Source organism: Hyperolius riggenbachi, chromosome 10, assembly GCF_040937935.1.
Source record: "Hyperolius riggenbachi isolate aHypRig1 chromosome 10, aHypRig1.pri, whole genome shotgun sequence".
Taxonomy (NCBI): domain Eukaryota; kingdom Metazoa; phylum Chordata; class Amphibia; order Anura; family Hyperoliidae; genus Hyperolius; species Hyperolius riggenbachi.
This window is the reverse complement of record NC_090655.1, coordinates 198,418,225-198,444,589: the sequence shown is the minus strand read 5'-3', so window position 1 is coordinate 198,444,589 and position 26,365 is coordinate 198,418,225. Positions and strand designations below refer to the sequence as shown.

At 47.1% G+C, this 26,365-nt stretch overlaps 4 non-coding genes across 4 annotated transcripts; all 4 read left to right on the top strand.

Moving 5' to 3' along the window:
* The first annotated feature begins 5,671 nt into the window (after positions 1–5,671).
* On the top strand, positions 5,672–5,742 carry TRNAG-CCC (transfer RNA glycine (anticodon CCC)). The gene has a single exon. It is a non-coding gene; the product is annotated as a tRNA-Gly (tRNA).
* Positions 5,743–6,561: 819 nt separating this feature from the next.
* TRNAG-CCC (transfer RNA glycine (anticodon CCC)) lies at positions 6,562–6,632 on the top strand. The gene has a single exon. It is a non-coding gene; the product is annotated as a tRNA-Gly (tRNA).
* Positions 6,633–17,210: 10,578 nt separating this feature from the next.
* Positions 17,211–17,281, top strand: TRNAG-CCC (transfer RNA glycine (anticodon CCC)). Its single transcript has one exon. It is a non-coding gene; the product is annotated as a tRNA-Gly (tRNA).
* A 1,710-nt stretch (positions 17,282–18,991) lies between these two features.
* Positions 18,992–19,062, top strand: TRNAG-CCC (transfer RNA glycine (anticodon CCC)). Its single transcript has one exon. It is a non-coding gene; the product is annotated as a tRNA-Gly (tRNA).
* The last annotated feature ends 7,303 nt before the right edge of the window (positions 19,063–26,365 follow it).

Here is a 26,365-nt window from a genome sequence, read left to right as displayed (position 1 = left end):
GAAGGTCCTCTGATGTTGGTAACTTTATCGGCTGGCCGATCATCATCTGAAGAATCATAGGGTACCAAGGCCGCCTGGGCCAGCCTGGTAGGATTGCTATTAAGGTAACTTTCTCCGTTCTGAGCCTCAGCAGGAGACGGAGAATGAGAGGCACCGGCGGATACACATATGCCAGCTGGAAATTCCACGGTACTGTTAGTGCGTCCACATTCTCCGCTTCCGGCTCGACATAGCGGCTGAAGTACCTCGCACACTTCCTGTTGTGTTTCGTCGCCATAAGATCTACCTGTGGCTCGCCCCATTGTGAACAGATCATGTTGAAAATTTTGTAATTCAACGACCACTCGTTGTTGGATATAAGGGTACGACTCAGGTAGTCCGGGACTGTGTTGTGAATACCCGGAATGTGGACTGCCGTCAGAGCTTGTAGGTTGTGGAGAGCAAACTTGAAAATCCTTTCCGCCTCCCTCAGCAAGGAAGGACTGCGCGTGCCACCCTGGTTGCGGACGTAGGCAACTGCTGTCACGTTGTCCATTCTCAGAGTCACTGAGCAATTGTTTATTTGGTGGCGAAAATGAAGAAGAGCGCAGTAAGCAGCTCTCAACTCCAGTCTGTTGGCTGGCCAATGTCTCATGTGAGGAGGCCATTGAGCCTGGGCTATCTGAGTCCCACATGTCGCTCCCCAACCGGAGGTACTGGCATCTGTGGCTATCAGGAGTTGTTGTAAAGGAGTCAGAGGGAGAGATTTCTTGAGGTTGGTGTCTGAGAGCCACCAACTTAGATCCTTCTTCATGATGGGGGTTATCAGTATAGTCTGAGACATCGTTATGCCATCCCACTGCCTCAGGAACCCCTGTTGCAAACTCCGCATGTGCCAGCGTGTCCAGGGGACCATGGGTATAGTTGCGGACATTGTCCCCAAAACCCTCAGACACTCTCTCGCTTGTAACTGATGGGATAAGGCAACTCGAAGCACTCTCTGTTTTATCACTGCTATTTTCTCCTGCGGTAGACACACCTCGTTTCGGTCTGTGCGGAATCTTGCTCCTAGATAGACTAAGTCTTTTGTGGGTTGCAGTTGGCTTTTGTGGAAATTTATCCGCCAGCCAAACTCCGTCAATGTGCGGATCAGGACTTCTCTGTGTTTCAGTCTCTGTTCCCTTGACTCTCCCAACAGTAGAATGTCGTCAAGATAGTGAAATGCACGTATCCCCTGCTGTCTCAGTATCGCAATAATCTCTACCAGAACCTTTGTAAATGTTCTTGGTGCCGTATTTATGCCGAAAGGAAGGCACACAAACTGAAAATGCTGTTCCTCTACTGCGAAGCGTAGATACCTTTGAAATGACGTCTGTATAGGGACGTGCAAATATGCATCTTCCAGATCTATGGAAAGTAAATAGTCGTCTCTGGCCACTATTGAGATGATCGTATTTAGTGACTCCATCTTGAATCTCTCCAGCATGATGAATGAGTTCAGGTACTTCAGATCTAGAACCCGTCTCCATTCGCCTGACTTTTTCTGAACGAAGAAGAGGTTCGAGTAGAACCCTCTCTTTCTCTCGCATAGCGGGACTGGTTTTATCGCCTCTTTTTCTATAAGGCCCTGCAGGTATTCCTGTAGTATTTGGGCTTTTTGTGTTGCAGTTGGCATACTTGTACGTCTGAAATGATTGGCAGGAGGCTGTCTCTTGAAGGTCCAGAAGTGACCGGTCGATACTGTCCTTACTACCCATGGTGAGGACACTCTCTCCTTCCAGATGTGAGAATATAACTGGAGTCTTGCCCCGACCGGACATTCCTGGAAATTGCCACCGTCAAAAAGACTTTTTATTCGCAGAAGCGGGCGTAGTCTTCTGCTTCTGAGTTTTCACAAAAGTTGATTGGCTCGACTGCCAATTCCTTTTAAAATTTCTGCCGGGTCTATAGGACCTCGCATTCCGGTATCTCGAGGACTGAGCCTGATTCTGTTGAAACAAAGCCTTGTCTTCCTTGGCGTCTATCCTGGGGCAGCAAGCCCGATTTCCCACCGGTGACACGGCTAATGGCAGAGTCCATTTTTTCACCAAATAGCGTCTTGCCGTCGTAAGGAATCTTACACCAGAGGAGCTTTGAAGCTGGATCTGCAGACCAAGCTCTGAGCCAGAGTGCTCTCTTTGCTGTCACCGAGAAAAACATATTCCTGGATGAGGAGCGTAGAACATCTATGGCTGCTTCTCCCACATAGTCGCCCGACAACTTTAGATCCTCTAGAAATGAGAATAGAGTCTCTTTGTCTGCTTCTGCCAGAATTGCCTGTTCCAGACCCTCAGCCCAGTTGCGGATGGCTTTCCCCACCGACGTTAAGGCTATTGCTGGCTTGCAAATTCCTCCCGACATGGTGTAGATTTTTTTCAGGTCTAAGTCCAGTTTCCGCTCCAAAGAATCTTTGAAGGATATAGCGTCATCTATGGGCAGCGTAATATGCTTCGCTAGGCGCATCACTGACGCATCCACTGGTGGAGCTGTGTCTAACGGCGTAATAGTAGTATCTGGTAATGGATATAATTTGGATATCCTATTGGATAAAGGGAGTCTTTTATCTAACTTCTGCCATTCTTCATAAATTACTTCCTGAATTTCCTCCATTACTGGAAATGTTGTCCTATCCTTCGTTAAGTGTTTGTAATAACGTTTCTTGGGTTTTGCTCCCTGTTTTTCATCTTCCTCCGGCTCCTCCCATTGGATAGCTGCCTTTACTGCTTTAACGAAAGGTTCAACATTGGCGAAGTTAAATCCTACTTCATATTCCTCTTCAATATCCGCGGAAGTAGATGGCCTGTCTTGGCCGTCGGCCAAACTGTGTGATGGCTGGGTGGCCATGCTGGCTACAAAATTCTCCAATGAATCCTGCACCGCTTTTTGGACAATGTCCGAGACGTCCACGGGGGCTACAGCGTCATCTTTTGCTATCTCGTGGAAGCAGGAGGCACAAACTAATTTGTTTGGCATTACAGGCTGTGCGCAGGCCCAGCACGCTTTTTTCCCCCGGTTGCGTTGTGGAGATTTGGATCTTGATCTATGTGACTTGCTATGCTTTGACCTCTTCTTGTGCGATCTATGCTTTGAAGGCGATCTTTCTTTGGAACGTCTTCTGGACGAATGAGACGATCTTCTCTTGTCTCGACCTCGGGAGCTAAAGTGACATTAAAAAGCGTTGTAAGTCACTGTACTATTTGATGATTGAAGTACACTTACCGATCTTCCCCCTCTTACCTAGAGCCATATTGCTGATCTTTTGAGGGCTTTCTTGCATCCATAAGAGGCCACCAAGAATAGACAGCGGCACGCTGGAAAGATAGGGAGAGAGAGAGAGAGAGAGTAGTGTCAGTCGCTCTAACCGCCCCCCTCACCCCCCCCCCCGCTTCCGGAAATGACCTCCATATGTATGTTCCCCACATTTGGAACTGACCTGTGGACGGGAACGTTGGGCTAGTGTAATGATCGCTGCTGCAGCAGCTATTGCTGGAAGTAGTGCTGCAGCTCAGGCAGTTCTGATGTCTTTCCATGCAAGCTGCATAGCCTTGTCTGTCTTTCCCTGCTGTCAGCTTGTGACTGATTATCATTCACCTGTGTGGGAATCTGCATGTCTGCTCCCATTGGATGACCTCAGTATAAAGATCTGCTTCCTGCAGGGTTTCCTTGGGTTTTCATAGCTTCAGCTTAAGCCTGTCTTGCTGTCGCTTTAGCCCCCGATCGTGTTTCTTGTTATAAAGATACTTTGCTGGTCTTTGCATCATATATTGGTTCATTGCCAATATATATGCATACCAGCACGTTTATTATTTTTCTTGTATATGTGTTACGTTAATACATCAGTGTCGCTGATGTATACGTACACGAACTGTTTATATCCTGTGTGCAGTTAGTCAGCTTTCCAGCACGTTTTGGTAGGTTGCGCGTACCGTGACCACCCGTGCTGAGGTAGTTACCCTGCTCCTGGTTCTGTTTGTGGATTGCGTTCATCTCTGCGAAGAGATAACGAATCCTTCTGAATCCTGTTCTGTTACTGTTTGTGGATTGCGTTCATCTCTGCGAAGAGATAACGAATCCTTCTGAATCCTGTTCTGTTACCGTTTGTGGATTGCGTTCATCTCTGCGAAGAGATAACGAATCCTTCTGAATCCTGTTCTGTTACTGTTTGTGGATTGCGTTCATCTCTGCGAAGAGATAACGAATCCTTCTGAATCCTGTTCTGTTACCGTTTGTGGATTGCGTTCATCTCTGCGAAGAGATAGCGAATCCTTCTGAGTCCTGTTCCCTGTGTTACTCCATTCCTAGTCAGCGTTCCTGCTTATGTCATATATCGGTTCATTGCCGATATATACATATGTTAGTCAGACGTTACAAATAGTTTCATTGATAGCTGTAATTGTAATACGCTAGGAAAACATACTTATTGTATATTTATCTGTGTTACGTTCATCTATCTTAATCCTGCTGTTTTCTGACTATCCTGTCCTGTCTTTGTGAGGCACGCCATCGCCGCATCGCATTGGCTGCCTCATTCCAGTCTGTCTGGTTTTGGACGCTTGCTGTCGCTAAGTAGCCGCTAGCTAGCAAGCGTTCATTCTGTCTACCTGTCCTGATCTCCTCAGTTCTGGTTTATGCGCTCAGCGCTACTTTGCGCTGAGACGTTATAACGAACGAAAGCATTGTTTGTGGCTGTCAGATCTGCACCGGCTCTGTGCGCCACAATCTCCTATTGGAGTCAGTCCTCCCCTCCACTATACTAGGGATAGCCTGTTTCCTTGTGCTAGTGTGTGTACCTCCTCCACGCCAGCTCATGCGTTGCATGCGTTGCATGCTGACTGTGGAGAATACACCACCAAGCGTTACAGCTAGGAACAAAAATCCGAGCAGGAGCACGAATGTAATGCCAGCCATGGCGTACTGCTCCTCTCGGTATAAATAGTTCCGCCCGCGTCATCGCCATGCGCCCGCCTGACCACCAATCAGATGTGTCCAATGCGGACGAAGCGTCGCGTGTACTTACGCGTGTGTGCTCCACCTCAGACAGAATGGGCGGAACACCATAAGCTGGACCCAGAGCGGTGGAACGCACGCCGACTACGCGTCAGGAACCGAGCGGGGAGGAAAGGGAGGAAAGGATGCAGCCCCAGCCAAGCTTTTAGCCCGGAGCAGGTAATATCACAGACATACAGTCTGCCCCCCCCCCCCCCCTGACCTATTGAGCACCTTTAGTGTCCGTATAGGCAGGGAGAGCGAGAGAGACCACGGAAGATCCCCTAAGACCAGCAGAATAGGGGTGGAGGTACTATAGCCACAACTCCATTGGAGATTGTTTAGGCTGTACATAGGTACACCACAAAACCTTAGCGTGGGCGGTAAGAGGGTTAAAAATAAAGAAAGTTACTGCAGGGCAAAAACCTGCCAGTCCTATGAGGTGAGTTGGACCAGGAAAAAAAGACACCTGGAAGGGGGATGGTCAGACATTTATACACATGAGGTCCTATGGGGTAATGAGGGTGGGGCCAATTACCCGTAGTGCTGCCATGGAGACTTGGGGAAAGACAGATTGGTAGAAAAACAGTGCATTTTTGCTTGATGATGATGAAAAATGTCAGAAAGCAGTGGCTGAGGCTTGAGCCATAAGATAAAATGCTCACAAGCGCTAGTAGTGTAGGGGTATCATGCAAGATTCCCATTCTTGCAACCCGGGTTCAAGTCCCGGCTAGCGCAGAATAGCACTTTTATACGTCTTCAGTCAAAAGAAGCAAGGAAATGCATTTCCACTTGATAACATTTCCAAAGTCTTATATCTTGCAGGTGTAGCTATCATGTGCCACACTTTCCCGAACCTAAAGCAAAAGCTTATGCAGGTTGAACTATTTTTTCCTTCTAAACAATGCACGGTGCCTGCCTGTCCTGCTAATCCTCTGCCTTCCAATACTTTTAGCCATAGACCCTGATCAAACATGCAGATCAGATTTTCTGACTACAGTTGGACTAGATTAGCCACATGTTTCAGGTGCAGGACTCAGAAACTACTGGTGCTAAAAAGATCAGCTGGATGTAAGATAACCTACATTATTTTTTGTAAAAAATCAATATGTTAGCCTCCGTATCCCTCTCAATTTAGGTTTCCATTAAACCAAACAGAGCCAGGAGCTTCTATGTGACATCTACACTGAATGTACACAGCAAACTACTGTTTTTCTTTCTGCACAATTTTCTAAATGAGCTGGATAGGCTACATTTATGTAAGGCTCTTACAAATAGCTTGATCTGTAGAGATAGCTACCTAGAGCGATTCAACGTGGTGAAAATGTTAGCAGCTAAAGTGTAGCAATTGTGAAAATTAAATTAAAATAAGCTTGCATTGCCTTTCCTTTAAGTGATATACTCCAAAAGATGTCTTCAGAAAGTTTTTTGAGAATTTCACCTTGGCCTGCATGCTTAGAAAGATTGGTAGAAAAACAGTGCATTTTTGCTTGATGATGATGAAAGATGTCGGAAAGCAATGGCTGAGGCTTGAGCCATAAGATAAAATGCTCGCAAGTGCTAGTAGTGTAGGGGTATCATGCAAGATTCCCATTCTTGTGACCTGGGTTCGAGTCCCGGCTAGCGCAGGATAGCACTTTTATACATCTTCAGTCAAAAGAAGCAAGGAAATGCATTTCCACTTGATAACATTTCCAAAGTCTTATCTCTTGCAGGTGTAGCTATCATGTGCCACACTTTCCTGAACCTAAAGCAAAAGCTTATGCAGGTTGAACGATTTTTTCCTTCTAAACAATGCACGGTACTTATCCGTTAGCAGGGCGCATCCTCTAGGTGGCGACAAAACTCCACCAGAGTTACATCTTTCCCTACTATCCATGTCGGCCTGGAGGGGGAATAGTAATTAGCGCCACCTGCCGGATGCGCCCGGCTAACGGATAAGTACCCAATGCACGGTGCCTGCCTGTCCTGCTAATCCTCTGCCTTCCAATACTTTTAGCCATAGACCCTGATCAAACATGCAGATCAGATTTTCTGACTACAGTTGGACTAGATTAGCCACATGTTTCAGGTGCGGGACTCAGAAACTACTGGTGCTAAAAAGATCAGCTGGATGTAAGATAACCTACATTATTTTTTGTAAAAAATCAATATGTTAGTATAAGGAAACGCGGAAAGGCCGCTGTCTCTCGAGGTGAGGCGGCCGTTTCCGCGACCAGCATGGCGTCACAACGCGGAAAAAACGCCGCATGCCGCATAGGCAGTGCGGCGGAATCCGCATTGGTAACGGCGGAATCCGCGTTGGTAACTGCGGAATCCGCATCAGAGGCGGCCCCAGCACTAGATACATTGCATGACAGTACTGGTGTGGCTGGGACTGATAGTCCACCAAGATTCAGACTTACACGCGCGCGATCACATATGTAGGAGCACCAGATCCGTAGTCAGATCCGCAAGTGTGCCAGGACCAGCTGGAGCTGTAATCCTACGCTTAGCTAGATTCTGTTGATAGCTAAAGTACTAGTTTGATTGTGATTATCTGTTATGACTTTTGCCTGCCTTGACTATCCTCCTGAACTCTGATCTTGCACCTCGATATTTCTGATACTCTGTTGCCGAACCCCGGCTCGTTCCTTGACTCTGCTTCTGCCTCCTGATTTTGTACCCCGATATTTCTGATACCCCGTTGCTAAACCCTGCTTGTACTTTGACTCCGCCTTTGCCTTCTGATCTTGTACTTTATCTGTCCGTGTGTGTACGACCTGGCTTGTCTGACCTCGAGAACCGACCTTACTGTTAGAGGCGGTTCCTCGCTCTGTTAGTGATCCTTCCTCCTGAAGGTTACTTTCAGTCTGTCCTTCCTACTGTCAGTCTGACTCCTCCCGTCTTGGAGAGCTCAGGTCTGCGGAAGGAATCTGTGCAGTACTCCTTGCTGCACTGAGGCCTAGTCCTCAAAGTGTTACTGTTACACCAAACACTACACTCTACTCAGGTGAACAGAGGTTAGCTAGTATATCGGATTATCAGTGATACTGCAGATCACGTATAATCTGGTATACATCTGTATTCCCAGTGATTCTGCAGATCACTGGTAATCAGATCCTCTCTGTGCTTCACCGATCGTTACAGAACGCCAGACCAAAATACAAAATGGACGCAAACACTGATCGTCTGGGTGTGCTTGCCACTTTGGTGGATAGCCTCCATCAAGCACTGGGCCAGCACAAAGCCTTGATTGACGCCCTTTCAGGCTCCGTGCGAACCCTCGAGACGTCAGTTGATTCAGTGCGATCCCCTCCTAGTGATGACATACGTATGCCTGTACCTGATAAATTTTCCGGCCACAAGTCTGACTTCCGGAATTTCAGGAGTAGAGTGTTGTCATACTTTGAGTTGAGACCCCGATCCTCGGGGACTGAGACCCAACGGGTCATTTTTATTAAAACACTGTTAATTGGGGATTCCCAATCCTGGGCATACAACCTGTCTCCCACAGATACAGCTCTGACCTCAGTAGAGGAATTTTTTAAGGCTATGGCCGTGATATACGACGACCCTGACCTTGCGGCAACTTCTGAGCGGAAGCTCAAACTTTTGCGGCAAGGCAGAGGGTCAGTCGAGGATTACGCGGCAGAATTTCGTAGGTGGTCTGTTACCACCAGATTTGACAATTTTGCTTTGATGGATTATTTTCTGTCTGGGTTGTCGGAGGAGGTCTCTGACTTGATGTTAACCTTACCCGAGCCCAAGACAGTCGATGAGGCCATATCATCGGCCATCCGAGTCGATCGTCGACTACGTCATCAGAGGCAGACTAGGGGCAGTCACCGGGTCAGGGTGACTTCGTATGTGGCACCTTCTGCTACACCCTCAGTAACGGCATCTCCGCCTGTGTCACCCTCTCCGGCCTTACCTCCACCCGAACCAATGCAAATTGGTCGATCTAAACTGACCCAGGTGGAACGTAGGTGGAGAATAACAGAACAACTGTGCCTGTATTGTGCAGAAGCAGGGCATATGGTGCGAAACTGCCCTAACAAGTCGGGAAACGGGTCTGCCTAGGAGTAGTGGGGGGTGACACCCTAGGCACATCATTCTCACCCCAAAAAGAGAAGAAGTTACTTCTCCCCTGTACTATTACATGGGATAATAAGTCTGTAGCCACTGAGGCTTTTATTGATTCCGGCTCAGCGGCCAATTTTATGAACCTTGAATTTGCTCAGGAGTTGGGTATTCCTCTCACTCCAGTAAGTCCCCCCATTCAGGTCACGGCAGTAGACGATTCCCCTCTGCAACGGGATCGTCCCCTGTCACAGACTCCGCAGGTGAAGGTCACGATAGGGGTACTGCATGGGGAACAACTACAGTTTTTTGTTTTACATATGTCAACCTCCACTATTATCCTAGGCATGCCTTGGTTACAAGCCCACTCTCCACAAATCGACTGGGCTACGGGCCAGGTAACCAGATGGTCCGATCATTGTCATCAGCAGTGTCTGGGGAAGGTGACATTGGGTCAGACCAAGGTTTACGTGGAGGGTGTTCCCGAGGTATATTCCGATTTTTCTGATGTTTTTTGTCCCAAGTCTGCTGATCAATTACCTCCTCATCGCCCGTTCGATTGCCCCATTGATCTCAGTACTGGTTGTATGCCCCCTAGGGGTCACCTGTATAACTTGTCCGGTCCCGAGAAGTTGGCTATGCAGGAATACATTCGTGACAACTTGGCCAAGGGGTTTATTCGGCCCTCTCGGTCACCTGCTGGGGCCGGTTTCTTTTTCGTTAAGAAGAAAGACGGGGGTCTTCGACCTTGTATCGATTACCGAGGTCTCAATAAAATCACGGTGAAGAATCGCTATCCGTTACCATTGATAGACGACTTATTCACGCAGGTCACTACTGCTAAGATCTTTTCTAAGTTAGATCTGAGGGGGGCATACAACCTAATCCGCATTAGAAGGGGCGATGAATGGAAGACGGCCTTTAACACACCCGACGGGCATTACGAGTACTTAGTGATGCCCTTCGGGTTGTGCAATGCGCCAGCCGTCTTCCAGGAACTAATCAATGAGGTATTCCGGGAGGTATTGGGTAAATTCGTACTGGTATACCTCGATGATATACTCATTTACTCCACTAACCTCTCCGAACACAGGGTCCACGTGAAATTTGTCCTAAACAAATTAAGACAGAATAGGCTCTACGCTAAGGTGGAAAAGTGTATATTTGAAGTGACCACGGTCACGTTTCTGGGATACGTAATTTCCACCTCGGGCCTCTCAACAGGGCCGGATTTAGGGAAAGGCCCCCAAGGCAGGTTCCTAGGGCGCCAGAATGTTTGGGGCGGGTGGGGAGCCGCCTGTGCCATTTCCTATCCCCACGTTGCAAAAGACCGTCCGTAGTTCCATCCTCAGCCGCCCGCTTTGCACACTGCTGCCTGTCATGAGTGTTTGCAGCCAGCGGGCGGCTACAGAGAGGAGTCTGGTGACAAGAGTGGCAGCGGCATTACAGTGGCCAGACCGCATGGAGGGACAACAGCTGCGCCCCCTGCACGGAGGTCTCTCACGCCGCTGGGGCTACACAGATATCAAGTCGGAAACCCCCAGAGCTCAGGCAGAGAGATCTCCGTGCACAAATCAGCAGGGCCACGCCCACACAGCAGCTGTTTGTCCCTTCTCACCTCCCTTCCGAGGCCGACAGGAAAGCAGTGGGGAGGAAGACCGTGCTCAGCTGCTCGGAAGTTGTGAGTGCAGCTCACATGGTGGGAAGCGCCGAGGCAGAGAAGCATGGCTCTGGGTGCAGCTTTCCCATACACTGCACAGAAGAGGCACCTCAGTGCAGGAAGCTGAAGGATCGGATTTCTGGCTGGGAATACTTCTGCATCCTGTCTGTGACTGCAGCAGCTGCCAGCTTGGGAGTTCCTGTTTGTAAGTAGCTGCTGTGACTGGCTGCATGCTTGTCCCATACCCCTCTAAAGAAGCACCACTGCTCCCAGCATGCCCCCCCCCCCCCCACAGAGGCACCAGTGCTCCCAGCATGTCCCCCCCAATCCACAGAGGCACCAGTGCTCCCATCATGCCCCCCCCCCACTCCATAGAGGCACCACAGCTCCCAGCATGTCCCCCCCACTCCACATAGGCACCAGTGCTCCCAGCATGCCCACCCCCCACTCCATGGAGGCACCACAGCTCCCAGCATGTCCCCCCCCCACTCCAGAGGCCCCACTGCTCCCAGCATGCCCCCCTTTCCCACTCCACACAGGCCCCACTGCTCCCAGCATGCCCCCCACTCCACAGAGGCCCCACTGCTCCCAGCATGCCCCCCACTCCACAGAGGCCCCACTGCTCCCAGCATGCCCCCCACTCCATAGAGGCCCCACTGCTCCCAGCATGCCCCCCATTCCATAGAGGCACCACTGCTCCCAGCATGCCCCCCACTCCATAGAGGCACCAGTGATTCCAGTATGCCCCCACTCCATAGAGGCATTACTGCTCCCAGAAAGCCCCCCACACTCCACAAAGGCACCACACCTCCCAGCATGCTTCCCCCCCACTCCATAGAGGCACCACTGCTCCCAGCATGCTCCCCCCCCCCACTCCACAGCTCCCAGCATGCTCCCCTTACTCCATAGAGGCACCACTGCCCCCAGCATGCCTCCCCCACTCCAGAGGCACCACTGCTCCCAGCATGCCTCCCCCACTCCAGAGGCACCACTGCTTCCAGCATGCATTCCCCCACTCCATAAAGGCACCACTACTCCCGGCATGCCCCCCCCCCCCCCCCCCCCCCCCGTAGAAGTACCCTTGCTCCCAGCATGCTTCTCCTCTCCAGAGGTACCACTGCTCCCATCATGCTTTACCCTCCACTCCATAGAGGCACCACTGTGCTTCGTCCCCAATAGAGGTACTGCAGTTCCAAGCATGCTCCTCCTCCATGTAGTATTGGGTTGTCCCCTAGGGCTGACTGGTGTAACCCCCTAATCTCCCCCGGCGGACCACTTTTCATATTGGAGGAGGCCTGTCAGCCAGCTCTGGGGCCCGGGGAACAACCCAATACTATAGGGAGACGGAGAGGCATGCTAGGAACTGTGGTGCCTCTGGAAGGGGAGTTGCATGCTGGGAGCTGTGGTGCCTATGTGGAGGGGAGGCATATGATGAGAACTGTAATGCCTTTATGGAGGGGTAGGGGCATGCTGGGAGTTGTGGTACCTCTATAGAGGAGGGGACATGCTGAAAGCTAAAGTGTCTCTATAGAGGGGGGCATGCTGGGGGATGTTTGCAGTTTGCCCCTATGGAGACACTGACCCTGCCCTGGCTAGACCATTTATTCTTACCCTACCCTGGCAGACATCTTCCCTGTAAACTCCCCTTAGTAGTGGGGAGCCTCTGGACATTCTCTAGAGCCATATCTCCCTATACCCCACTATTCTAGTGCTGTATCCCTCTCTGGACGAATAGGTATCTTCAGTACACAAGCGTGACCGTATCTGTACTGGGCATGTGCAAATAAGGTCCGCACATGCCCAGTAAAATGAAATGCATGGAGGAAAACAGCTACGTGCCTTAGTTCTACTGGGCATGCACCAAACTCGCTTACACATTCCCAGTGTGGACATACTTGTCCTCAGCCACGCTTGCACAATAAAGTAACCTATTCGATCAGAGAGGGACCCAGTGCTAAATGGTGGGATATAAGAGGGGGGTTGTTGTGTTTTGCATTTGTGTATTGATATGGTTGGAGGGGGGCGGCTGGTGACAGTGGGCCTAGGGCGGTAAAAAGTACAAATCCGGCCCTGCCTCTCAATGGATCCTGCCAAGGTCACAGCCGTGTTGGAGTGGCCACAGCCAGTGGGGTTGAAGGCCCTGCAGAGATTTTTAGGGTTCGCGAACTATTACAGGAGGTTCATTAATAGATACTCCACGTTAGTTGCCCCCCTTACCAGTCTCACGAAAAAAGGGGCGGATACCAACCACTGGTCTCCTGAAGCCGTGGCGGCATTTGCTCTATTGAAAAAATTATTTTGCTCAGCACCAATTTTGAGGCATGTTGACACGTCCTTTCCCTTCATTGTGGAGGTTGATGCCTCAGAAGTTGGGGTGGGGGCGGTGCTGTCTCAACGGTCTGGGATGCAGGGCAGATTACACCCATGTGCTTATTTTTCCCGCAGGTTTTCACCTGCAGAAAAAAATTATGATATAGGCAACCGGGAACTTCTGGCTATTAAGTTGGCATTTGAGGAGTGGCGCCACTGGTTAGAGGGGGCAGAGCACACGATCACTGTTTACACTGACCACAAGAACTTGGAATACATCGAGGGGGCTAAGAGGCTGAGTCCCCGTCAGGCCCGGTGGTCCTTATTTTTTACGAGGTTCAGGTTCATAATCACGTACACTCCAGGCAGCAAAAACGTCAAAGCAGATGCCCTCTCCAAGTGTTTTGAACCTGAGACAGCACAGCCCTCCACTCCTGAATCCATCATCCCGCAGAAACTGGTGTTAGCCGCCACGGAGACTTGGGAGGATTGGACAGAGATTTTGGGTCCCTTTCAGCGGGATGTTCCTGAGGGGAAACACGAAGGGGTCTTGTTTATCCCACTGCCATTCCGGTTACAAGTTCTGCAACTCTTTCACACCCACAAGAATGCTGGTCATCCTGGAGCGGCCAGAACGCAGGATCTGATTGCCAGGTGTGCTTGGTGGCCTTCCTTGGCAACAGATTCCAAGGAGTTTGTTAAGGAGTGTGCGGTATGTGCCAGGAGTAAACCCTCCCGGCTGGCACCTGTAGGAAGGTTGCAGCCTTTGCCCACCCCGAGTGAGCCATGGACCCACCTGTCCATGGATTTTGTGGGGGAATTGCCCAGGTCTGAAGGCATGTCTGTTATTTGGGTGGTAGTCGACCGGTTTAGCAAGATGGCCCATTTTGTGCCCCTGAAAGGACTCCCCTCGGCTCAAGAATTGGCCGAATTGTTTATCATTCACGTCTTCCGGCTGCATGGCATTCCGGAAGACATTGTGTCTGATAGGGGAGTCCAGTTTGTGTCTGGATTCTGGAGGGCATTTTGTCACCAAATGGGCATGAAATTGTCGTTCTTGTCAGGCTACCACCCACAGACGAATGGGCAGACAGAACGCATTAACCAATCTCTGGAGCAATTCCTGAGATGTTACGTTGCGGAGGCACAAAGTGACTGGGTGAAATTTTTGCCCTTCGCGGAATTCGCCCAAAATAATTTAAAGAATTCCTCATCTGGGTTTTCCCCATTCCAGATTGTAACAGGGAGGTCACCCAAATTCTCCCCTTTTCCAGTTGTCTCGTCCCCATTTCCTGCACTTGAGGATTGGCAGAGGTCACTCAGGGACAATTGGGGAATTGTTAAGGGGAATTTGCAGAAGGCGTTGCAGAGTCAGAAGGGTCAAGCAGATAAGAGACGGTCCGTGGAATGGAAGTTTCAGCCAGGGGATCTAGTCTGGGTGTCCACACGTCACTTGACCCTGAAGCAGCCATCTGCCAAACTGGGTCCCAGGTTTGTGGGCCCATTTTCCGTGACCAAAAAGATTAACAATGTTACGTATACCATTGACCTTCCCACCAGCATGCGGGGGGTGAAGTCCTTCCATGTGTCCCTTCTTAAACCTGCAGTCCAGGTGGGTCCTACTCCTCCTCCTCCCGTGTTGGTAGATACCCAACCCGAATATGAAGTGGAAAAAATATTAGATGCTCGCAAGGTACAAAACTCGGTACAGTACCTCGTATATTGGAAAGGGTAAGGCATCGAGGAGAGGCAATGGGTACCTGGGAATCGTATGCATGCGGATGAGTTGGTGAGGGAGTTTCATGCCTTACACCCCGAGAAACCTGGTGGGAGTTGTCCGGACTCCACTCCTCGGGGGGGGTACTATAAGGAAACGCGGAAAGGCCGCTGTCTCTCGAGGTGAGGCGGCCGTTTCCACGTCCAGCATGGCGTCACAACGCGGAAAAAACGCTGCATGCCGCATAGGCAGTGCGGCGGAATCCGCATTGGTAACGGCGGAAACCGCATTGGTAACGGCGGAGTCCGCATCAGAGGCGGCCCCCGCACTAGATACATTGCATGACAGTACTGGTGTGGCTGGGACTGATAGTCCACCAAGATTCAGACTTACACGCGCACGATCACATATGTGGGAGCACCCAGATCCGTAGTCAGATCCGCAAGTGTGACGGGACCAGCTGGAGCTGTAATCCTACGCTTAGCTAGATTCTGTTGATAGCTAAAGTACTAGTTTGATTGTGATTATCTGTTATGACTTTTGCCTGCCTTGACTATCCTCCTGAACTCTGATCTTGCACCTCGATATTTCTGATACTCTGTTGCCGAACCCCGGCTCGTTCCTTGACTCTGCTTCTGCCTCCTGATTTTGTACCCCGATATTTCTGATACCCCGTTGCTGAACCCTGCTTGTACTTTGACTCCGCCTTTGCCTTCTGATCTTGTACTTTATCTGTCCGTGTGCGTACGACCTGGCTTGTCTGACCTCGAGAACCGACCTTACTGTTAGAGGCGGTTCCTCGCTCTGTTAGTGATCCTTCCTCCTAAAGGTTACTTTCAGTCTGCCCTTCCTACTGTCAGTCTGACTCCTCCCGTCTTGGAGAGCTCAGGTCTGCGGAAGGAATCTGTGCAGTACTCCTTGCTGCACTGAGGCCTAGTCCTCAAAGTGTTACTGTTACACCAAACACTACACTCTACTCAGGTGAACAGAGGTTAGCTAGTATATCGGATTATCAGTGATACTGCAGATCACGTATAATCTGGTATACATCTGTATTCCCAGTGATTCTGCAGATCACTGGTAATCAGATCCTCTCTGTGCTTCACCGATCGTTACAGTTAGCCTCCGTATCCCTCTCAATTTAGGTTTCCATTAAACCAAACAGAGCCAGGAGCTTCTATGTGACATCTACACTGAATGTACACAGCAAACTACTGTTTTTCTTTCTGCACAATTTTCTAAATGAGCTGGATAGGCTACATTTATGTAAGGCTCTTACAAAAAGCTTGATCTGTAGAGATAGCTACCTAGAGCGATTCAACGTGGGGAAAATGTTAGCAGATAAAGTGTAGCAATTGTGAAAATTAAATTAAAATAAGCTTGCATTGCCTTTCCTTTAAGTGATATACTCCAAAAGATGTCTTCAGAAAGTTTTTTGAGAATTTCACCTTGGCCAGCATGCTTAGAAAGATTGGTAGAAAAACAGTGCATTTTTGCTTGATGATGATGAAAGATGTCGGAAAGCAGTGGCTGAGGCTTGAGCCATAAGATAAAATGCCCACAAGCGCTAGTAGTGTAGGGGTATCATGCAAGATTCCCATTCTTGCCACCCGGGTTCGAGTCCCGGCTAGCTCAGGATAGCACTTTTATACGTCTTCAGTCAGAAGAAGCAAGGAAATGCATTTCCACTTGATAACATTTCCAAAGTCTTATCTCTTGCAGGTGTAGCTATCATGTGCCACACTTTCCCGAACCTAAAGCAAAAGCTTATGCAGGTTGAACGATTTTTTCCTTCTAAACAATGCACGGTGCCTGCCTGTCCTGCTAATCCTCTGCCTTCCAATACTTTTAGCCATAGACCCTGATCAAACATGCAGATCAGATTTTCTGACTACAGTTGGACTAGATTAGCCACATGTTTCAGGTGCGGGACTCAGAAACTACTGGTGCTAAAAAGATCAGCTGGATGTAAGATAACCTACATTATTTTTTGTAAAAAATCAATATGTTAGCCTCCGTATCCCTCTCAATTTAGGTTTCCATTAAACCAAACAGAGCCAGGAGCTTCTATGTGACATCTACACTGAATGTACACAGCAAACTACTGTTTTTCTTACTGCACAATTTTCTAAATGAGCTGGATAGGCTACATTTATGTAAGGCTCTTACAAATAGCTTGATCTGTAGAGATAGCTACCTAGAGCGATTCAACGTGGTGAAAATGTTAGCAGCTAAAGTGTAGCAATTGTGAAAAATTAAATTAAAATAAGCTTGCATTGCCTTTCCTTTAAGTGATATACTCCAAAAGATGTCTTCAGAAAGTTTTTTTTGAGAATTTCACCTTGGCCAGCATGCTTAGAAAGATTGGTAGAAAAACAGTGCATTTTTGCTTGATGATGATGAAAGATGTCGGAAAGCAGTGGCTGAGGCTTGAGCTATAAGATAAAATGCCCACAAGCGCTAGTAGTGTAGGGGTATCATGCAAGATTCCCATTCTTGCGACCCGGGTTCAAGTTCCGGCTAGCGCAGAATAGCACTTTTATACGTCTTCAGTCAAAAGAAGCAAGGAAATGCATTTCCACTTGATAACATTTCCAAAGTCTTATCTCTTGCAGGTGTAGCTATCATGTGCCACACTTTCCCGAACCTAAAGCAAAAGCTTATGCAGGTTGAACGATTTTTTCCTTCTAAACAATGCACGGTGCCTGCCTGTCCTGCTAATCCTCTGCCTTCCAATACTTTTAGCCATAGACCCTGATCAAACAGGCAGATCAGATTTTCTGACTACAGTTGGACTAGATTAGCCACATGTTTTAGGTGCGGGACTCAGAAACTACTGGTGCTAAAAAGATCAGCTGGATGTAAGATAACCTACATTATTTTTTGTAAAAAATCAATATGTTAGCCTCCGTATCCCTCTCAATTTAGGTTTCCATTAAACCAAACAGAGCCAGGAGCTTCTATGTGACATCTACACTGAATGTACACAGCAAACTACTGTTTTTCTTAGTGCACAATTTTCTAAATGAGCTGGATAGGCTACATTTATGTAAGGCTCTTACAAATAGCCTGATCTGTAGAGATAGCTACCTAGAGTGATTCAACGTGGTGAAAATGTTAGCAGCTAAAGTGTAGCAATTGTGAAAATTAAATTAAAATAAGCTTGCATTGCCTTTCCTTTAAGTGATATACTCCAAAAGATGTCTTCAGAAAGTTTTTTGAGAATTTCACCTTGGCCAGCATGCTTAGAAAGATTGGTAGAAAAACAGTGCATTTTTGCTTGATGATGATGAAAGATGTCAGAAAGCAGTGGCTGAGGCTTGAGCCATAAGATAAAATGCCCACAAGCGCTAGTAGTGTAGGGGTATCATGCAAGATTCCCATTCTTGCCACCCGGGTTCGAGTCCCGGCTAGCTCAGGATAGCACTTTTATACGTCTTCAGTCAGAAGAAGCAAGGAAATGCATTTCCACTTGATAACATTTCCAAAGTCTTATCTCTTGCAGGTGTAGCTATCATGTGCCACACTTTCCCGAACCTAAAGCAAAAGCTTATGCAGGTTGAACGATTTTTTCCTTCTAAACAATGCACGGTGCCTGCCTGTCCTGCTAATCCTCTGCCTTCCAATACTTTTAGCCATAGACCCTGATCAAACATGCAGATCAGATTTTCTGACTACAGTTGGACTAGATTAGCCACATGTTTCAGGTGCGGGACTCAGAAACTACTGGTGCTAAAAAGATCAGCTGGATGTAAGATAACCTACATTATTTTTTGTAAAAAATCAATATGTTAGCCTCCGTATCCCTCTCAATTTAGGTTTCCATTAAACCAAACAGAGCCAGGAGCTTCTATGTGACATCTACACTGAATGTACACAGCAAACTACTGTTTTTCTTACTGCACAATTTTCTAAATGAGCTGGATAGGCTACATTTATGTAAGGCTCTTACAAATAGCTTGATCTGTAGAGATAGCTACCTAGAGCGATTCAACGTGGTGAAAATGTTAGCAGCTAAAGTGTAGCAATTGTGAAAAATTAAATTAAAATAAGCTTGCATTGCCTTTCCTTTAAGTGATATACTCCAAAAGATGTCTTCAGAAAGTTTTTTGAGAATTTCACCTTGGCCAGCATGCTTAGAAAGATTGGTAGAAAAACAGTGCATTTTTGCTTGATGATGATGAAAAATGTCAGAAAGCAGTGGCTGAGGCTTGAGCCATAAGATAAAATGCTCACAAGCGCTAGTAGTGTAGGGGTATCATGCAAGATTCCCATTCTTGCGACCCGGGTTCAAGTCCCGGCTAGCGCAGAATAGCACTTTTATACGTCTTCAGTCAAAAGAAGCAAGGAAATGCATTTCCACTTGATAACATTTCCAAAGTCTTATCTCTTGCAGGTGTAGCTATCATGTGCCACACTTTCCCGAACCTAAAGCAAAAGCTTATGCAGGTTGAACTATTTTTTCCTTCTAAACAATGCACGGTGCCTGCCTGTCCTGCTAATCCTCTGCCTTCTAATACTTTTAGCCATAGACCCTGATCAAACATGCAGATCAGATTTTCTGACTACAGTTGGACTAGATTAGCAAAAAGAAGGAGAAGTAAAAAGGCGCTACTCTGTCTCCCTTTCCTCCCAATCAATCAGCTGCTTAATTCTCAAGGTGTGGGTATCCCTTTAATCCCCACCAAACATAAAAATAGACAAAAAACAGAGAATAGCGCTCGTATCCAAGTTTGTAATTGATAGTTTATTTATCTATACATAAAAAATATCTAGCCTTTGGAGTTAAAACCATATAAGCATAAAGGGTTTCATATACAAGATCACTTCAAAAGTTCTCCACTATATCCCCTCCTGCATATGTCTTCTAAAAAAATAATAATAAGTGGAACAATATAACTTCATTCATGCCATACACACTGTCATGCATACCATGGAGCCACCTGAATCTCTAATAAAAATTCCCCATAAAAAATTCTCCAGTAAAATCCGTGTAGATAAGTGTATTGGGTCAATCCGCCTATGCGTTTATAGCAGTCCCCTCCGTTATCTCAGAGTGTCTATCCACCTGCCGCAAAGGACGCTTTCAATCACTTGTGCATTCAGTCACTTACGCGTCTTGCAGCTTTTCTAATTTTCACATGCGGGCTCCGGCCGGTAGCCTCGCAAGCAGGACTCCTCTCTCTTTCCGTATCGCCGCTCCCCCGCTTTTTTAAAAAATGACTGAAAAATGATCAGAAAATGTCCAGAAAATGCTTGAAAAATGCCCAATAAATGCCTAAAAACGCTCAAAAAATGCCCAATAAATGCCTAAAAACACTCAAAAAATGCCCAATAAATGCCTAAAAACGCTTAGAAAATGTAAAAATAATCTATGGAGGGTGAAAAATTGAGACTTAGAGAATTGAGGGCAACTATGAGTAATGAATGGAGTTCCCCTTTAAGGAAAGGTGGAGATTTGATAGATTGGATGTCTATAAAAAGCAGGAAGTGGTGGCCAGTGGGTATCCCTCATCCTGATGAAGATAGTCGTATACTATCGAAACATGTCGATGTGAAGGGCTCTAGGAGCATCCACGCAGTGTTCCTACATTCTGCAACAAAAGCACGTACAGTACAAGGTGCATGGTTGCATATGGGAGTTCTGAAAGCAGGAAATCGCATTGGAACGCTGGTTGGAACGCAGGAGCCCGGAAAGGGAAGTGACGTCACTCCCAACTGGCCAATCACCCGGAAAGCTGTGCAGCCGGAGCGCACGGAGCTGTAAGGAGCTTGCAAACGGACGCCATACCGGGGGAGCGGCGATACGGAAAGAGAGAGGAGTCCTGCTTGCGAGGCTACCGGCCGGAGCCCACATGTGAAAATTAGAAAAGCTGCAAGACGCGTAAGTGACTGAATGCACAAGTGATTGAAAGCGTCCTTTGCGGCAGGTGGATGGACACTCTGAGATAACGGAGGGGACTGCTATAAACGCATAGGCGGATTGACCCAATACACTTATCTACACGGATTTTACTGGAGAATTTTTTATGGGGAATTTTTATTAGAGATTCAGGTGGCTCCATGGTATGCATGACAGTGTGTATGGCATGAATGAAGTTATATTGTTCCACTTATTATTATTTTTTTAGAAGACATATGCAGGAGGGGATATAGTGGAGAACTTTTGAAGTGATCTTGTATATGAAACCCTTTATGCTTATATGGTTTTAACTCCAAAGGCTAGATATTTTTTATGTATAGATAAATAAACTATCAATTACAAACTTGGATACGAGCGCTATTCTCTGTTTTTTGTCAGTTGGACTAGATTAGCCACATGTTTTAGGTGCGGGACTCAGAAACTACTGGTGCTAAAAAGATCAGCTGGATGTAAGATAACCTACATTATTTTTTGTAAAAAATCAATATGTTAGCCTCCGTATCCCTCTCAATTTAGGTTTCCATTAAACCAAACAGCCAGGAGCTTCTATGTGACATCTACACTGAATGTACACAGCAAACTACTGTTTTTCTTACTGCACAATTTTCTAAATGAGCTGGATAGGCTACATTTATGTAAGGCTCTTACAAATAGCTTGATCTGTAGAGATAGCTACCTAGAGTGATTCAACGTGGTGAAAATGTTAGCAGCTAAAGTGTAGCAATTGTGAAAATTAAATTAAAATAAGCTTGCATTGCCTTTCCTTTAAGTGATATACTCCAAAAGATGTCTTCAGAAAGTTTTTTGAGAATTTCACCTTGGCCAGCATGCTTAGAAAGATTGGTAGAAAAACAGTGCATTTTTGCTTGATGATGATGAAAGATGTCAGAAAGCAGTGGCTGAGGCTTGAGCCATAAGATAAAATGCCCACAAGCACTAGTAATGTATGGGGATCATGCAAGATTCCCATTCTTGCGACCCGGGTTCGAGTCCCGGCTAGCACAGGATAGCACTTTTATACGTCTTCAGTCAAAAGAAGCAAGGAAATGCATTTCCACTTGATAACATTTCCAAAGTCTTATTTCCATATGTCTCCATGGCAGCATACATACGGGTTAAGCCCCACCCCTACCAATTAACAGGACCTTAGCTATAAAAGAAAGTGACCCCTAGCGAGCAGCATTCTCATTTTTGTCCTCACCTCCGAACAGGTTCCTTAGTGTTTCAGCGCTATTTATTTTTATTTTACTCTTACCTCGCCGACATTCCTGCGGCGTTCCGGCCAGGTTCAGCCTCTCCTGGTCGCAGCCCTGTTGTCATGACTAAATGTCAAATTATTCAGGGACCTTATATCTGGGGTGATGGTGGGAGCTTGATCTAAATGATCTTTTCCCCCCTTTATGGCTGCTCTGCATGACTTAAATACGATTGCAGAGCACAGTGTGATCCTTCTCACCTTTTTTTCTTCCTGTCTGCTGTCTGCAGTTGCACAGGTTAGTGGTGCATAGTTCAGCTTCTCCTGCTGGGTGTTTGGTGCTGCTGAGTGTTCAGTGTGATCCCTCTCACCTGTATCTCTTGCTCTGTCTGCTGACTGCTCAGGCTCCATTATGTGAGGCATACTTCAGCCTCTCCTGCTGGGTATTCAGTGCTGCTGAGTGTTCAGTGTGATTTCACTCACCTGTCTCACAGTGAAAGGCTCTGAAGCACATGGCTTAGAGTGCATTCCAGCTTGGAACGCACAGCCATCAGACCAGGAAGTGTTTGCAGTAACTGCTCTCCAATCCTTGCTCTGGACACAGCAGAGATCTCCTCACAGCTGAGCTCTCCTCCCCTCCTCTCACAAGGCTGGATACACACAGGACTGTGCTGGCTGCAACACTACCTCCCTCTATGTCTGGCTTAAAGGTAAAGGCACTATTATTTGCTGTCTCTCTCTGATGTAATGCTTCTCAAGCTGCAGGAGGTGGTAAGTTATTTCAAGTATCTTGGTAGCACTATGTACTATATTTTATCATCTGCCATGCTCATTATAAACAGTTATATGAACAGTATTGTGTACTATGTGCAATATAAATGACATAGCATTCCTTGCATGAAAGTATTATCTGATTTCTTATTTTCTGCAACGTTTCATGTACCTCTTATCTTACTCATTTCATCTCTTGCGGTCCGTTGGACTGCATTCTGGATTACACTATGCCAGAAACAGATAATTCTAAGGTCAATAGGTAAGAGTCATACAGGTAAGTGACCCCGCTTTTCTACAAAAAAAGAGAGCACACCTTCCATAAATGGGCTGTACTTTTTTATATACAAGCCCAGGAAGAAGAGAACAATGGAGGGCAAGTTCCCACCACAGTTCTAGGACATTAGTTCTTTGTCATCATTTAAGATCCTGCTTTAGAACTTTATATCATCACTCAGGATCCTGCTCAAGGAGCAGGTAAATAACCTGCCTGGGAACTGTAGGATCAGGTCCCAGTTAAAGTCACCATAGCCCCCCAGATTGCTGGGTTTGTGGCGACAGAACCATGCCAGGGAAATCAGTAAAGTAGATCTGTTTCCACCACATGGGAAAAGAGCCAGAGTTCCACCAGATGCACACATCCAAGATGATAAAGCAGGCTGTCCAGAAATCAGTGGACTACTATGAAGGCTCTTTGGTCCCCAAGCGTCCTCCCAGCAAATCAATGAAGATACTGAATATCCTCAATCCTCTATGGTTTAGCAGGAATCCAATGAGAGTGAGCATACAGATATCTGGTTTCTATTTCTCCTTTATCCAACCCATCTGTGAAGCTATTCACTGGGAAGAGGAAACCCTTCTCCAGGATAAGAAACGTCTGAAATAATTATCATTCTCCTTTCCTGTCTTGAAAGAGATCAAATAAAGATGAATGGGAAAAGGTAAGGAGAAAGTCCTTCCTGAAAAAGCAGACTTTCCAAACATCATCCTTTCTTCAAGAAAATTCTCCAGTCCTAGTGTTCACTTCCATGGTGGACATGTCAGTCAGGTCTCTTGCATGCCATGTAAGGTTGAAAGTCTTGATTACTTTTTAAGATGTCCTAGACCATAAACGTGATATAGATTTAACGATGGTGTATACGACGACTGGAGGGGCATGTAAACCAGCCCTGGCTCTATCTTCAGTTGCCACAGAAGTGGACAAGGATTCTGATTCTATCCTGGCAGCTTAGAGAATGTTCATATTGTCTCTAAGTTTATTAGGGAAGCGGCTATAGATTTTGTCCAGTCCACTTAATATGCCAGGCTTTTTGCCATGACAGTGAATTGGTCTGTTAAAAAAAAAAAAAAAAACTAGTCTGCTGATCCCAGCTTCCAACAAAATGTGTTTAAAAATCTGTTTGGGGGGGCGGAGCCGGCCATGAACGCGTGAGGACGCACTTTGGAGGAGCTCTCCCTTATCCAGACCCCAGGCACAGATATTAGCTGTTTGTTCCCGGCTATATAGTCACCGAAGTATGTCAGGAAGATCTAAGAAGGGCCCTAAGACCGGATCGCCGCCACAGAAAACCTCTACAGGCCAGCAACAGGTCACAAAATACTTGAGAAGGAACGAGGCTACTCAGACACCTCTCAAGATGGCCGACGCAGCACAAAGCCCGAGCCAGACAGCCAAAGAAACAGACGCTCTGGAAGCTACAAAAAGATCCCTTAATGAAATTAGGGATTTCCTCCATCACCTACCAACAAAAGATGACCTAGCTGATCTTGCAGATCGCATAACAGCGGCATCAAGAGCGGAGATACAAGAGGTGAGGGAGGAAGTCGAGCAACATGGCGGACGCATAAGATCACTGGAGACAGACGCGGAGACCATGAAAGCTGACATTAAGAGGCTGAAGGAGGCACATGAAACGCAAACGAACATCAATACGGTGCTTAGAGCTGGTCTAGAAGATCTACAGAACCGCAGCAGAAGATGTAATATAAGGGTCAGAGGCCTACCAGAAGACATCGTGACACAACAACTGGAAGAAACATTGTCGGCTATCTTTAACGGCATCCTTAAGAAACCAGCAGACAACACCATTAAACTGGATAGAGCCCACAGAGCTCTTAGGCCGCAACCACAGGCAGGAGAGCCGCCACGCGACGTAATTTGCAGACTGCACCACTACTCGGTAAAGGACTCGATTATGCAAGCTGCACGTCAGCTAGACGAAATTGAATACGAAGGCCACAAGATACTATTATTCCAGGACCTAGCGCCAAGTACTCTGGCACAAAGAAGGGCTTTACAACCACTGCTGAAGACCATTACCGAGCACGGCCTAACATACAAGTGGGGATTCCCCTTCCACATTGTCATTATGAAAGAAGGCAAATCTCATACCTTGAGAACACCAACGGAACTCCCAGAAATACTGAAGACACTTCAACTGCCGCATGTAGATCTTCCAGAATGGCAGCCGGATAAAATCATCACGAGCATACCTCAAAGAGTAAGGCGCCAACGCAAGCAAAATGGCGGAGATCCGGCCTAGAAGCCTTCATCACTCAGATAAGTACTCTCTGACCCCCTTTTAATGAAACTTATTTTCTCCTCATAGAGGCTCTCCTATAACGCTTAATACATATGTACATTACAAAGGAAATCAGAGGCCTACAATCACATAACAAGATGGCGTCTCGCTGTCTGCTCCTGTCCGGTCCGCCATGTCTCTCATAACAGAGATTCCCGCTCCTAATAATGATATCTGACACAGAAGCCCCACTGACATAAGCTAAGGGCTTGAGGAGCTTAGAAAAGCACATTTTGAATATGATTCTAGCAGGGTACAAGCTCTTCTGCCCAAAGACTCTTGAGCCCCTCAACCGCTGGAAGATGACACGACCCGGGGAGCGTACTCCGCATTAAAGATACGCTTAATATACTTAAAGAGAGCCAGAAAAACTGACAAACTCATATTATCACTTACTATGCGGTTAAATATGGCTCAGAAGACAGCGCACCTCTGGAGGTGCATCACACCTCATAGCCTCCTTCGGGAGAAGGGAGCCGCACAGACGGCTATAACTACAAGCCCGACAAGGGACTTTTCACGCGGAAACGGGGATCAAGAAGACAGCGCACCTCTGTGGGTGCAAATAATAAGTTTCTACATATAAAGTTTTTCTGTATGCCTAACACGGAAAAGATAAAATACAGGGATGTAAGTTACACGCTGGGAAATACAGGGAGCTGGGGATGCGGAGGGAGGGAGACGGTGAGTGGATAGGTACAGAAGATATAGGGGAAATAGGAGACATGGGAGGAAAAAAAAAAAAAAGACAAAATTAATATTACTAAGGGGGTCACAAACAAACACACTATGCCGCACTGAAAGTTTGAAATGCCTGGGGGAGGGGGAGGGGAGCGCATCCCCTCACGCAATTTACTGGTTACTTCGCACCCACATAGGGACACCGATTCGGTTATAACCCAGTCGTGGGTAAAAGCTACAATAGTTTTATTCTTCATGTCGAAGAACGTTAAAATGTTCAGGTTTATATGGTTACCAACCGGTGTGATTCATAACCAAGGGGTGTTTCAGGACACATGGTGTATATACGGAAACTATCTATGGATGCTTTAAAATGTATCTCCATCAACTCGCAGGGGTTAAATATCCCAGAGAAGAGGAGAGTGCTGCTTAAGGATATGCATAAACAAGGTGCCCACGT